The sequence below is a fragment of the Notolepis coatsorum genome, assembly GCF_963971535.1.
Source record: "Notolepis coatsorum genome assembly, chromosome: 1".
NCBI classification, from domain to species: Eukaryota; Metazoa; Chordata; class Actinopteri; order Aulopiformes; family Paralepididae; genus Notolepis; species Notolepis coatsorum.
This window is the reverse complement of record NC_140165.1, coordinates 115104784-115117260: the sequence shown is the minus strand read 5'-3', so window position 1 is coordinate 115117260 and position 12477 is coordinate 115104784.

Sequence of the window (12477 nt, the reverse complement as noted above, 5' to 3'; positions counted from 1 at the left end):
GAATGTGGCGGTGGCTTTTCTTATTGTTCTCGTAACACAGGTAAGCAAGAATATAAGAAAAATAATAGAGTATTGTTGAATGAGGCCCATTGATTTGAGAACATCACATGATGACAAATTAATTTACTTGACCTTTCTTCTCGACCAAAGGCTGCCTTTCTGTCATCTTTTACAAGTTACCAAAGACGTTACAAACACCAGCTGAAACTGTTTGGATTTGGAGGGGTGGAGTGCACTGCTGTGAAGGACGGACGTGTAGAGCAACACGGCATGTGGCACAATAAACGTTTTATATCGTGATCATGGGAACTGGGAAGCCCAAATCATAATTGAAACTCGACTAACCGCCCAGCCCTACATCAGTAATGAGATGACGCCATCTTTTCGTGACCATCTGTTGGCCTGGCTGCTCATTGGACAGACCCGTAGACTGGAGTGACAGGTTTGATCCATGTGACAGCCAATGGGCTTCAGTTATCAATATTCCCACGTGTAAACGGTTGAAAGTTGATACTGTGCCACAACTGTTTCCAAGGACTATCTAAATGACTTTCACTGTGTTGGCAACACATTGTTTTACCTTCATAACAAGCCTAAAATGACCTACAATGGAAATGTTTCGAGTGTGAACCACCTATTGTGTAATATATTCCTTGTTTTATTAACCTATGGGCTATTTTGATACATACTTATGCAGAATCTGGACCCATAGTTAAGCATTTGCATAGACCTTTAATCTGGAATTATTTACCTATAGCACATATACATTACACCCTTTTAATCTGGATTTATTTACCCATAGACGGTGCATATACATTAGACCCTTTTACGGCTTGTGAACGTTTATAGGCAAAACTGCTTCCGAAATCAAACCACAATTCCATCTTTTGGGACAAGACTCCAGGTCGTCTGAATGAAACAGACCCGCTAACTTGTTGCTCCAAATGCTTTCATGTCCCCGGAGTCTCTCCACAATGTGCAAGCGGATTGGTTCCAGAAGCAGCGTTTAATTTTCCTAGTGATGTTGACGAAAAGCGTTGTTATGAATTTGTGATCAATCAGCAGACCAGTGGCAGCGGTTCAGTGAATGGTTTAAAGGGAAGCAGTTGAGAATAGTAACACCAAGGCAGATTCACAGGTTGCTGTGAAGTTTGAGTAAATGGCAGATTTGTATACATTGGTCACATACACCGAGCCATAAACCACCACTAAGGTACTACGTCAGTTTTTAGCAAAGAAAGCAAGAATTACTGCCTTAAGACAGAAGCAACTCAAGCCTTCCTAAAGTTGAAACTACAAAATACTCTTGACCTTGTATGCAGACACAGGTTGGTACAAAGGCAGGAAACTAATGGTTCATTAAAAGCAAGATGCTTCAAGGTCATGACAAACTAGTGCATGTGAAGCGCAAAAGCAATAAAAAAGGTACATTTTTATGTCCATTACATCCTGGGTTGCTGCATAGCTGGTGTCAATTCTCCAGATTGAGAAAAGAGCCGTTGCAAATTCACCCCTTCAGTCAGAACCCTTGCATCCACTTCTCCAACATGCTTCAGTGAAGTCCACAAATCTCAACACTGGAATTCAGCCACTGAATGTAGGAAAACACCTGACCTGGCAGCAACCAGTCTAGTGAATGAGTGACTGAGACAATGTCCCCCTCTACAGGTTATTAGGTGCCACAAAGCCAGGGCTCTACAATACGAGCATTTATAAGACAACATGACCCTACATTTAACAGTAAATGTAGTTTTTCTAACTTGTTCAGAACTCTACAACGGTCTACAGCAAGCTTTTAAAGCAGTGGCGTCGTTAGTGACGTTTACATTTTTTTTATGGCAGCATCCCCATTGTCTGTGCTGAATGTTTGTTAGTGTTTGGTATTTTTATTTGGTTTTTAGTACTTTTTTTTTGTAAACTTTGACCAGTCAGCTGGTTCTTTTAGCGTTTATCGCTTTTTCTGGTCAAGCATGACGACAGAAACAGGTTGAATGGGGTATAGATCGGGGGAAAGACACTCTGAGAAAATACGGCGAGTCCAGGAGTCGAACTCGTGTACCCCAGATCCGTGACGCGCACGGTTGTCCCCGACGCCGAAATGGCGTCCGAGGTACGCGGTGAGCTACTGGAGCTCCCATGGTTTAGTACTTTTAAACATAGATTCTCCAACTCATGAGAACCTGCTCTCAAGCTCTTGCAGCATTCTGTCGAGGACTGGATAGAACAGTCAATGTCTCAGCTGATCTCCATGAGGTCTGAGCTTGTGCCACAAGATGACTCAACTACATACTCGTCCATCCTTTTCTGCTTCCTCCTTTGGCTTGTAGTATGTTCCTCAATCCCAAGGCCATTACATATGGCCTTTGTCCTGTCATACATGTCCACTGCCATCTCCGAGGTGCGATAACCTTTGAGTGTGTCCTGCACTGTGCTTTTAAATAGTACATAGGTATTGAAGATGTGCACTTTAACGCAGCAGCACCTGGAGCCATCCATACCCATGTCCAGTGTCCACTGACAAAGACATGCTCATGATACTGTGATAAACTATAATAAGCTTTAATCGAACCCTGGTTAATTTCCTCGGATAGTCCGGTTGGTTTGGGGTGGTGTGAAAGCTCATTCACACTTGCAAGTAAACCCTGCTGCGGTTCATTTGAGATGTGAATGCAAAGCGGACCAAAGGCAGGAAAAGACCCCAAAATCTAATATTTTTTTTATGAGAAGAGTGAAACATTATGTATATAATTTTTTCGATTGCTTAAGCACGATTTTGAAAACAGGGCCCGGTGTTTCAAAACACTACACACAATTAGCACAACCACACACACAATTATCAGAACACCTCAGATCCTTTGCTAAATTAAACACAAACTATACACTAATTTATAAAAACTACATTTTGTTACCATATGAATGAATTCTGTTTGAACCAGTTACACACTGCTGTGCTTAACCTAAAACTAGGGATGTCCCGATCCGATTTTCCGATCAAAAAAAAGTAAATCTTTTATATATTTTTTTTATTCAACAAACATGACCATGTTCACGTCTTAAACTCATACTGAGGCCTTAGTTTTGGTTTTAAATTGCATATCATATTTTTTTTGTCAAAACAAACCAATAGTATCCAGCTGCAGAACGGCAGACCAGCCACACTCTGACCCAAATAAAATTTCTTTTAATCCCAATTTCTCACATTACATTCACCCTGAATGTTGACGTTATCCAGGTGAAAAGTTAACTTCATTCAAGCAACGCATTGCAATCCTTGACATAAATCATTTGATGTATAATTAAATCAAAGGAAATGCGTTTGGGTCTGAGAGTGTGGCTGGTCTGCCGTTCTGCAGCTGGATACTATTGGTTTGTTTTGACAAAAAAAAAATATGATATGCAATTTAAAACCAAAACTAAGGCCTCAGTATGAGTTTAAGACGTGAACATGGTCATGTTTGTTGAATAAAAAAAATATATAAAAGATTTACTTTTTTTTTGATCGGATCGGGAATGAATGAATGAATGAAAACTTTATTTAACAGATTGCAGAATGGGTACAATACAGTACGGCTCAATACATACAATTGTTAAGGGGATGCAGACCTGAGAAAGACGTTTGTCTTGTTTCCATCAGGGTCCCCCATTTTCAATTCATATAGACATTTATGACATACACAACATACATGACATTTATGGCATAGGGACATATAGGTATTTAGTACTGATACATTTGTGACATAAGCGGTATTCAAATATACAGTACTGTTACCCCTAGATCCTGACAGAGTATATACATATGATGGGGAGGGGACTGTACATTAGGAGGGGGTGGGTGGGTGGGAGGGAAATATACATACGGCGGGGAGGGAATATATACATGCGGTGGGGAGGAGACTGTCTATTCGGAGGTGGTGGGGGTTTTGGGCATTTACGGTGGCCAGTTTCGAATTGCAGCCTCCCGTAGGTGCTCTTTAAGAGTGGTTTTGAATGTGGGCAGGGATTCACATTCCTTTACAGCTTTGGGTAGGGCGTTCCACATTGTTGTGGCATAATTGCGAAACGTGTTTAGTCCCTTGTTTGAGCCGAATCTGGGTTTAACATGATTTGTTGAGCTTCCTCTGGTGTAGTGGTTGTGGTATTCACTGACCTTTGGGAAGTATTTTGACATGTACATGGGCACCCCGGTCGTATAGTGTATCTTGTAGACCAGGCCCATTGCAAGTTGCTGTACTCTGTTGTCTACTCTAAGCCATCCTAGGTTGTCAAAGTGGGCAGGGGTGAGGTGGGTTCTGGGGTTCAGGTCAAGTAGTAGTCTGACCAGTTTGTTTTGTGATGTTTGTAATTTTGTTTTAAGCGCCTTTGAGGTGCTTTGGTACCATGAGGTGCACGCATAGTCATAGTACCCTTGAATGAGTGCTCCTGCCAGAGTCTTCAGGGTATTCTTGTTTACCAGAGAGGAGATCCGGTACAAGAATCTAGTTCGTTGGTTGACTTTTTTTATTACATTGGATGCCATTTTGTCACAGGAAAGATTTGCCTCTAGGATGGAACCCAGGTTGCCAGGTAGGTAATTTAGTCTTTCCTTGTGACAATATTGTCACCCACTGTGACTGAGAAGCCGTCGGTCTTGCTGAGTTTGTTATTTGAACCGAAGAGAATGGACTCTGTTTTGCCCATGTGTAATGATAGTTTGTTATCAGCGAGCCATATGCAGATTTTGCCTAGTTCCGTGCTGAGGGTTTTTTCAACCTGCAACTTGTTCTTGTCAGAGACCAGCAGGGCTGAGTCGTCCGCAAACAGGAACAAGTTGCAGTCACAGGCTGACGACATGTCATTTGCATAAATTAGGAAGAGTAGCGGTCCTAGTATGCTTCCTTGTGGAACACCACAGCTCACTGTGAGGGGGGGGGGATAGAGTACCGTTTACCTCTACCATCTGTTCTCTCTCCTCCAGGTAGGATTGCATCCAGCTCACTGATAAGCTATCAAAACCAATTGCTTTTAGCTTGTCCATTAGAATGGAGTGATTGACAGTGTCGAAGGCCTTTTGTAGGTCCAGCATGACCATGCCGCAGTATTTGCCCGCGTCCACCTCTTGTTTGATGTGGTCGTTCAAATAGAGGAGGCATGCGTCAGTGGAGTGGGACGTTCTGAAGCCAGATTGGAATTCGTAGATTAGATTTTTTTCCGCCAGGTACTTTTCGACCTGTTCGTAGACTATTTTCTCCATGACTTTCGAGGTGGAGGCAAGAATAGAAACAGGGCGGTAGTTGCCTGGGTCTAATTTGCTGCCCTTTTTGTGCAGAGGGGTCACTCTCGCAATTTTGAAGTCCTTGGGGACGTGCCCCTGTTTTATAGAGAGGTTTATTATGTGTGTGATGACTGGGGTGATGGCGGCTGCTGCGTCTGAGGAATCTGGAGGGGATGTTGTCATGGCCAGTGGCCTTGTTAGGTTGGAGGGCGCTCAATTTTTTGAGTACCTCATCGGTTGTTACCATTTCAAGTTTGAAGTCGTCTTTGTGGACCCCTAGGTTTTTGTAGTATGCTACTATGTGTTCTACCCCATACTGCCCTGAGTGGGAGGGTAGTTTGTTTACCAGTGTTGTGGCTATGTTTGTGAAAAAGATGTTTAAGTAATTGGCTACATCCAGCTTGTCTGTGATGAGCGTGTTGTCCGTCTTTATGTTTATGTTTGAGAATCTGGTTTTAAGTTTTTTACTGCAGCCTAGTTGATTATTGAGTAATTTCCAAAGTTCGCAGGGTTTGTTTTTGTTCCTCAGTTTTGTCGTTGATGAAATTTCTTTTTGCGGTTCTGATCATGGTGTTTACGTCATTTCTTAGTCTGTTTCTTTGAATTTTTTGTTCAACCACGTGGGCTTGGAGTTCACTTGGAGTTTCACCGATACTGGGAAAGATCGGTATCGGTAGATACTCAAAATCACATGATCGGGATCGGATCGGGAGCAAAAAAACGTGATCGGGACATCCCTACCTAAAACACATTTAGCAATTCTACTTCTCAGTGATTAGAGTACTGTAAGTGAAGTACACAGAATGTGCAAATATACAATAAATTCACCAAACACTACACAAGACCAATGCTGTAGTGTCAAACTCATTTTCACAGAGGGCCACATCAGCATTATGGTTGCCCTCAAAGGGCCAAAGACCGTATAAATGTTAATGTAATGTAAAATAAATGTAGCTACTCATTTACATATTGTTAAACATGTTGTTTCTGTATTTATTACTTATTCAAGTTATACATATTGCATATGCATTTGCATAGATGTAAAAATATATGTTAGCTTATGTTATTTTAACAAATAATTTTAGTTTTTCAGAACCCCATATTACTCCATCAATCAATGATCAAACCATTCAAGTAAATAACAAAGAAGAATATCATCAAATACAAGCTGACATTAAGTTTGTTCAAAACCTTTTTGTCACAGTCAAGAGGGGCAGAACTAACAACTGTGAGCTGCAAAGAACACGTGGGCAGTGGCGGCCGGTGTGAACTACATTTGGGTGGGCGCGGGGGGGGGGGGTGAAGGGGGGCAAGCGGACAGCTGACCAAGCGAATACTGACTCATAACGTTACCCTAGACGTGAGCGATTCGACTCACTCACGGCAATGAATCGGCTCTTATGAACGAGTCGCTCGTGACCGACACATCACTAGTTACCCCGTTTCCAACGTTAAGTCGAGTTCATTCATACTACACTAGTACACGTATGATCAATCCAATAATGAACACATATATCTTGTCATTTTAAACAAGTTACCATTCATTCATTCATTATGCGTCACCTGCGACGAAATGAAATGTAATAGTTCAACAACACGCTGTGTTGAGAGCGAGAGAGACCGCATTAACTTGATTGATTGATTGATTGAAAAGTTTATTAACAGATTGCAGAATGGGTACAGTACAGCTCAATACATACAATTGTTAAGAGGATGCAGACCTGAGAAAGACTTTCGTCTTGTTTCCATCAGGGTCCCCCATTTTCAATTCATCATATGACACACATGACATACAGATAGACAGTACTGCTACATCTCACTAAACTCACTTTGTTTAGTTGAAACGTGGTCCAGGAGGGCTTGATAAAGTGTATATGTCCACTGTTGATGTATATCCACTGTCCAGACTGCATCCAGCTAGCTTCTTGTTAGCCAGGTTAGCCACCACAACACAAGTACTGTGACGACGAGCTGTGTCTTTGCCCATTTCCGCATCGAACAGCCTGCAAACTACCTGGCGTTCTATCGCCCTGCTCTAAGACAAACTCTAACCTTAACCATCGATCGATATGATCGACTGGCAGATCATAAATATGCCATCAAAACTAACAACATGGATTATGCAATGGCTAAACATATTCATGAAGTTTACCAAAGTACCTCTGCTTTATTTACAGCTATCGGAATTGACAGTGTTCCACTCACGTCTAGAGGAGGTAATAGACAAAGAATTCTAAACCAGAAAGAAAGTCGCTGGATCGATAGACTACAGGCCACCTCACTCCCAGGTTTAAATGATTCCATAGACATGGTATCATTTTTATAGGCCAGTAGAACACTATTTATTTATTGTATTTATACATTGTTATTTATTGTATTTTGATAACTACAGGCCACCTCTTTGCAGGTTTAAATGACTCTATGGACATGTTGTCACTTCTATAGGCTAAGTAGGTTACATTATATAGTAGTATTTTTTGTCTTGCATTACTCAATGCTCTTACATTGTTGTTTTTGATATTATTATTGATCTATTCTAAATTTGTTTTGACTCATTTCCTTATGTTATAATATTTTGAGTGTGTATATATACATATATAATATACATTTTTTTTTTATTTCTATTTAGTATTATTGTATATTCTTTCAACGTAGACATAACTTATAAGTGGATTGTCTTCTAACTATGTCAAGTTGAGAATGTGCTTTGCCTTCATTCATTTGGGACCAGCTGTCCCCCATTGTAATTAGTTTCTCCCAGAGTTGTTTTTTCCTTTTTTTCTTTATTTAGTCACAGTATTGTTTTGTCACAGCTACAACACCCTGAAGAAGGCCATAGGCCGAAACATGTCGGTTTTTAAAAAATGTTCTAAATAATGTAAGCCAACAAATAAAGGCTTTTAAAAATTTGTAGAGCTGCCTTGGATCTCAACTTTTCTTCTAACCTTAACCAACTTTGAAAGAGTGCCTAAGCTTAACCGTGGAAAGAACTTGCCTAACCTTAACCAACTTCGAAGAGTAACTACCTAACCAGTGTAGAAACTGACGTCGGCCAATCAGAGAGCGTCTCAGAGAAATGCGGCTACGGAAAGTATAGACGCTGCTTGCTTAGATGATATAGATCGCTTGAAAACGCGCCCGGCTTCCATCATATTTCTACGCACAGTGCGTTGACCTATTTGATTGGCTGCGAGGATACAGCGATGAAACCAGTGCACGCCCTACTGTGCGCAATATGTCTCGCCCCGGCTTGAGAGGTAGTTACTAGTGACTTCCTGTAATCCTGTGATATTAACGTTATATTGTGCATTGGAAACACAAACACTTAAAATGAGTAAATATTCATTTTAAACATGTTTATTTTATTTCTAGGGCTAAAAAGAAAAAAAAACTTCTCTCTTTTAACCAGGGGGGGGGGGGGGGGGGGGGCGGCGCTCTAGTGCCCACTATCGGCCAGCCGCCACTGCACGTGGGACAGCAGATGTTACAAAAACTGGCAAAAAAATGGCTGCACACAACCTTGCAGAGGCCATACATCCAACTAATGGAATATAGTTTAATTAACAGATTGCAGAATGGGTACAGTACAGCTCAATACACACAATTGTTAAGGGGATGCAGACCAGAGAAAGACTTTCGACTAGTTTACATCAGGGTCCCCCATTTTCAATTCGTAATGAACACACAACTGTAACTGTACTCAAATAACAAAATAAGGGTTGTCTCAGTTCACAACTATATTGGTCAAGTTTTGGGTGGGACTTGTTTGCGTCCCTACAGCTTCTTATTCAATTGAGCGAGATGCTCGGTTATGTCACACAGCCAGTTTGCATCCGACAGTTCAGACAATATTTCTTCAACCCTTTGTTACCTATTCCGCCTGGATCTTTTGTATTTTGGGCTGTAAAATTGTCAAAGAATGTCTGAGGAGTAAGTGCTTTTGGCTTTTTTCCTTTGTTACTTCATCAATACCTCAGATGTTTAACATACATGCGCGTAAGAATGTGTAATAACTAAGGCTGTCAAAGTTAAAGCTTTATTAACGCATTAACCTGCAATTCTTTTAACACCGCTATTTTTGAACCCAAGATTAATGTAAAAAATAAATAAAAATAAGTTTGACACCTATGTCAGTAGACTGATGAAAATATAAATGTTCTCTCCATATAACCAAATCAGTCAACATTAGGGATGTCCCGATCATGTGATTTTGAGTATCTACCGATACCGATCTTCCCGATCCGATCAAAAAAAAATAAAGTCCGAGTGTGGCTGGTCTGCCGTTCTGCAGCTGGATACTGTTAGTTTGTTTTGGTAAAATTCTTCTGCTCTGTGACAATAAATAAATGAATGATGATATGCAATTTAAAACCAAAACTAAGGCCTCAGTATGAGTTTAAGACTTGAACATGGTCATGTTTGTTGAATAACAATAAAAAATATTTCTTTTTTGCCGATCCCGATCTTTGGAAAATCACGTGATCGGCCCTGAGCCCGATCGGATCGGGACATCCCCAGTCAACATGGAGAATCACAACAAAACATGTCCCAGTTTTCATGCTACTACAGTGTGCATAACACAGTAAGCTCAGCAAATAGACAAACATAAAATACTGTATCCAGTACAGGTTAAAATGACAGTAAAACAAAAACAAAAACAATTTAAATAGTGTACAGAAAATACTAGACATCGCTTTGCCTAGCTGGATCTGGCACGAGATTTTTTTGTTGTGATTCTCCATGTTGACATATTTGGGTATATGGAGAGAATTAATATTTTCATCAGTCTGCATCATTGGTAGTGTTTGGTTAATGTATTGTATATTTTCACGTTCTGTGTACAGTACTTCATTCTCCTTCCATTTTGGTTGAAGACAGGTGAACTCACCTGCTGCATTTTTATAGTGCTTAAACCTGATTGGTGTATCTACAATTAAGCAATGGTGTGTTTGTGCATCTGATTGCTGTGTTTAACCAATTGGCTCATATGCGTGGTAATTTGACATTCTATGTGTAATGTAATGCAAGTGTGTTAGTGAGGCTGACTTTGCTTATAGGGGTGCAAATCTGGGCCTATGTTTTGCTCCTTGAGTGTAAGGTTTTGATAAGTGTAATACTTTTGATTTGAGTGTTTATGCAATCAGAGATTAACTGTTTATTTCTTTTGTACATAGGCTGTGCATGTTTGTTTGTTTATTTGCTTATGTGTATGATTCTTAATGTGTTTTAATTTTGTTATTGGTGTATATGTGTGTATGTTAGTGTTGTCAAAAATATCAAAGTATCGATACATATCGATACTGAATATTTAAAACGGCTTCGATACTCATTTCCCGAAGTACCGATTTTTTTTTCTGCAGTATCGGTACCAGCTGGCGAGTGCCCCCCCGGCTCCTCCGAGTCCAGCCCTCCCCCTCAGAGTCACAGAGAGCCGTCTTCTTCAATTAGTAAACAAACATTTTAGCTGAAGATGGTAAATGCAGAGCCTCCGCAACTTGTGCTTGTGGATAAAGAAAACAGCAGAAGTGCTGTTTGGAGGTACTTCGGGTTTCAAGTAAACAACGAAGGACAAGCTACAAATGACCCAATGCTATTTGCAAGCGGTGTTAGAGCAGTGCCAGCGCCGATCTCCATAAAGAAATTAAAGAGGTTCGTGACAGCTGCTCTTTCAACGTCACTGTGACTGAAGCATTAAACCATTAACTCTAGTTTAATACATGATACGTTGTCTACTGATGGCACATAATATCAACAGCTGATTCGTTGTAACGTTACAGCTACCAGCTAACGTTAGCTACTGCTAGCTCCGTTATCTTAGCTGGCTACTTGTATAATTACTGCATGGTAACGGAGTAACGTTAACGTTTAAACGTTATGTCGAGGTCATACAATACTACAGTCGACATAAGGTTAACGTTACCCCATTTCCATCAAGTGTTTAAATAGCAGCAATCTTGTTGAAAATGTAACGTTACTAAAATGCTCCGAGCATAGCCTCTCTCTCTCTATCGCTACCTCTCTCCCTCTACCGCCCTCTCCCTCTCTATCACTACCTCTCTCTCCATCTACCGCTACCTCTCTCTCTATCGCTACTTCTCTCTCTCTCTACCGCTACCTCTCTCTACCGCCCTCTCCCTATCCCTCTCCCTCTCTCGTTATCTTTAAATAAAAACGAAACTTTTACTAACTGTAATATAAACAGTTCAGTTTGTCAGGTGCATGCAACACAGATTACAGTGTTTACATCTGTCTGCTTGAGAAAATACCATGTTCTGCATTTGCAATAAAAATGATTGAAGTGAGATGAACAGTTATTTTTAAATGTGTGATCTAAAGATAAACAAAGGGTTTTAAAATTGTTATATTTATCTTCTCTTATAGTACCAGAGAGAAGCTAAATTTGAAGCTAAATTTGTTAAAAAAAAAAAGAAAAAATTAAAATATATTATATTATATATATATATATACCGTAATTCCTATAATAGTAACCGGGTCTCAAATACAAGCCGGGTCTCTATTAATGGCCGGGTGCGCTCTTGAGCTAAGCAATTATAAGCCGGCCTCCTAATACAAGCCGGGTTACTAATATACTGAGCTGCATACTGAGCTAGTTACTTGATTTCACTTTGAAAACGTTGAAATGACCAGTGACCACCTGTAATTGCACTGTTTACTATTTCATACAGTACTTGGTTTCAATAAATAAACCCAGTACATTTTACTGGGTTCAAACTGGCACAAAATGTTGATTTATTCATTATGATCCGTTTGAAAATTTGAAATATAGGCCTCCCTCTTATACAGGCCTCCTCCTAATACAAGCCTGGTACCCGCTACAGTTGAAACAAATACAAGCCGGGGTTACTATTAGAGGAATTACGGTATAAAATTCGAAATAATATCGAAGTATCGATACTTTTCAAGGTATCGTATCGAAGTCGAAATTCCAGTATCGTGACAACACTAGTGTATTTAAGCATTACATCACACGCAGGAGTGGTTTGTGACCAATAAACCATGCCTAGGGGTGGTTGTTAGGCCCGAGGCGCAGCCGAGGGTCGTTAGACCCCCCTAGGCATGGTTTATTGGTCACAAATCACGACTGCACGTGGTGTAAAGCTTTTATACAACTGCCAGATTCATCCAACCTTATTTCTATACAATAAACACACATTAATCGAAGATTTATTGAAAAAACCATCCGCCAGAAAAAGTAGTTCCCACAA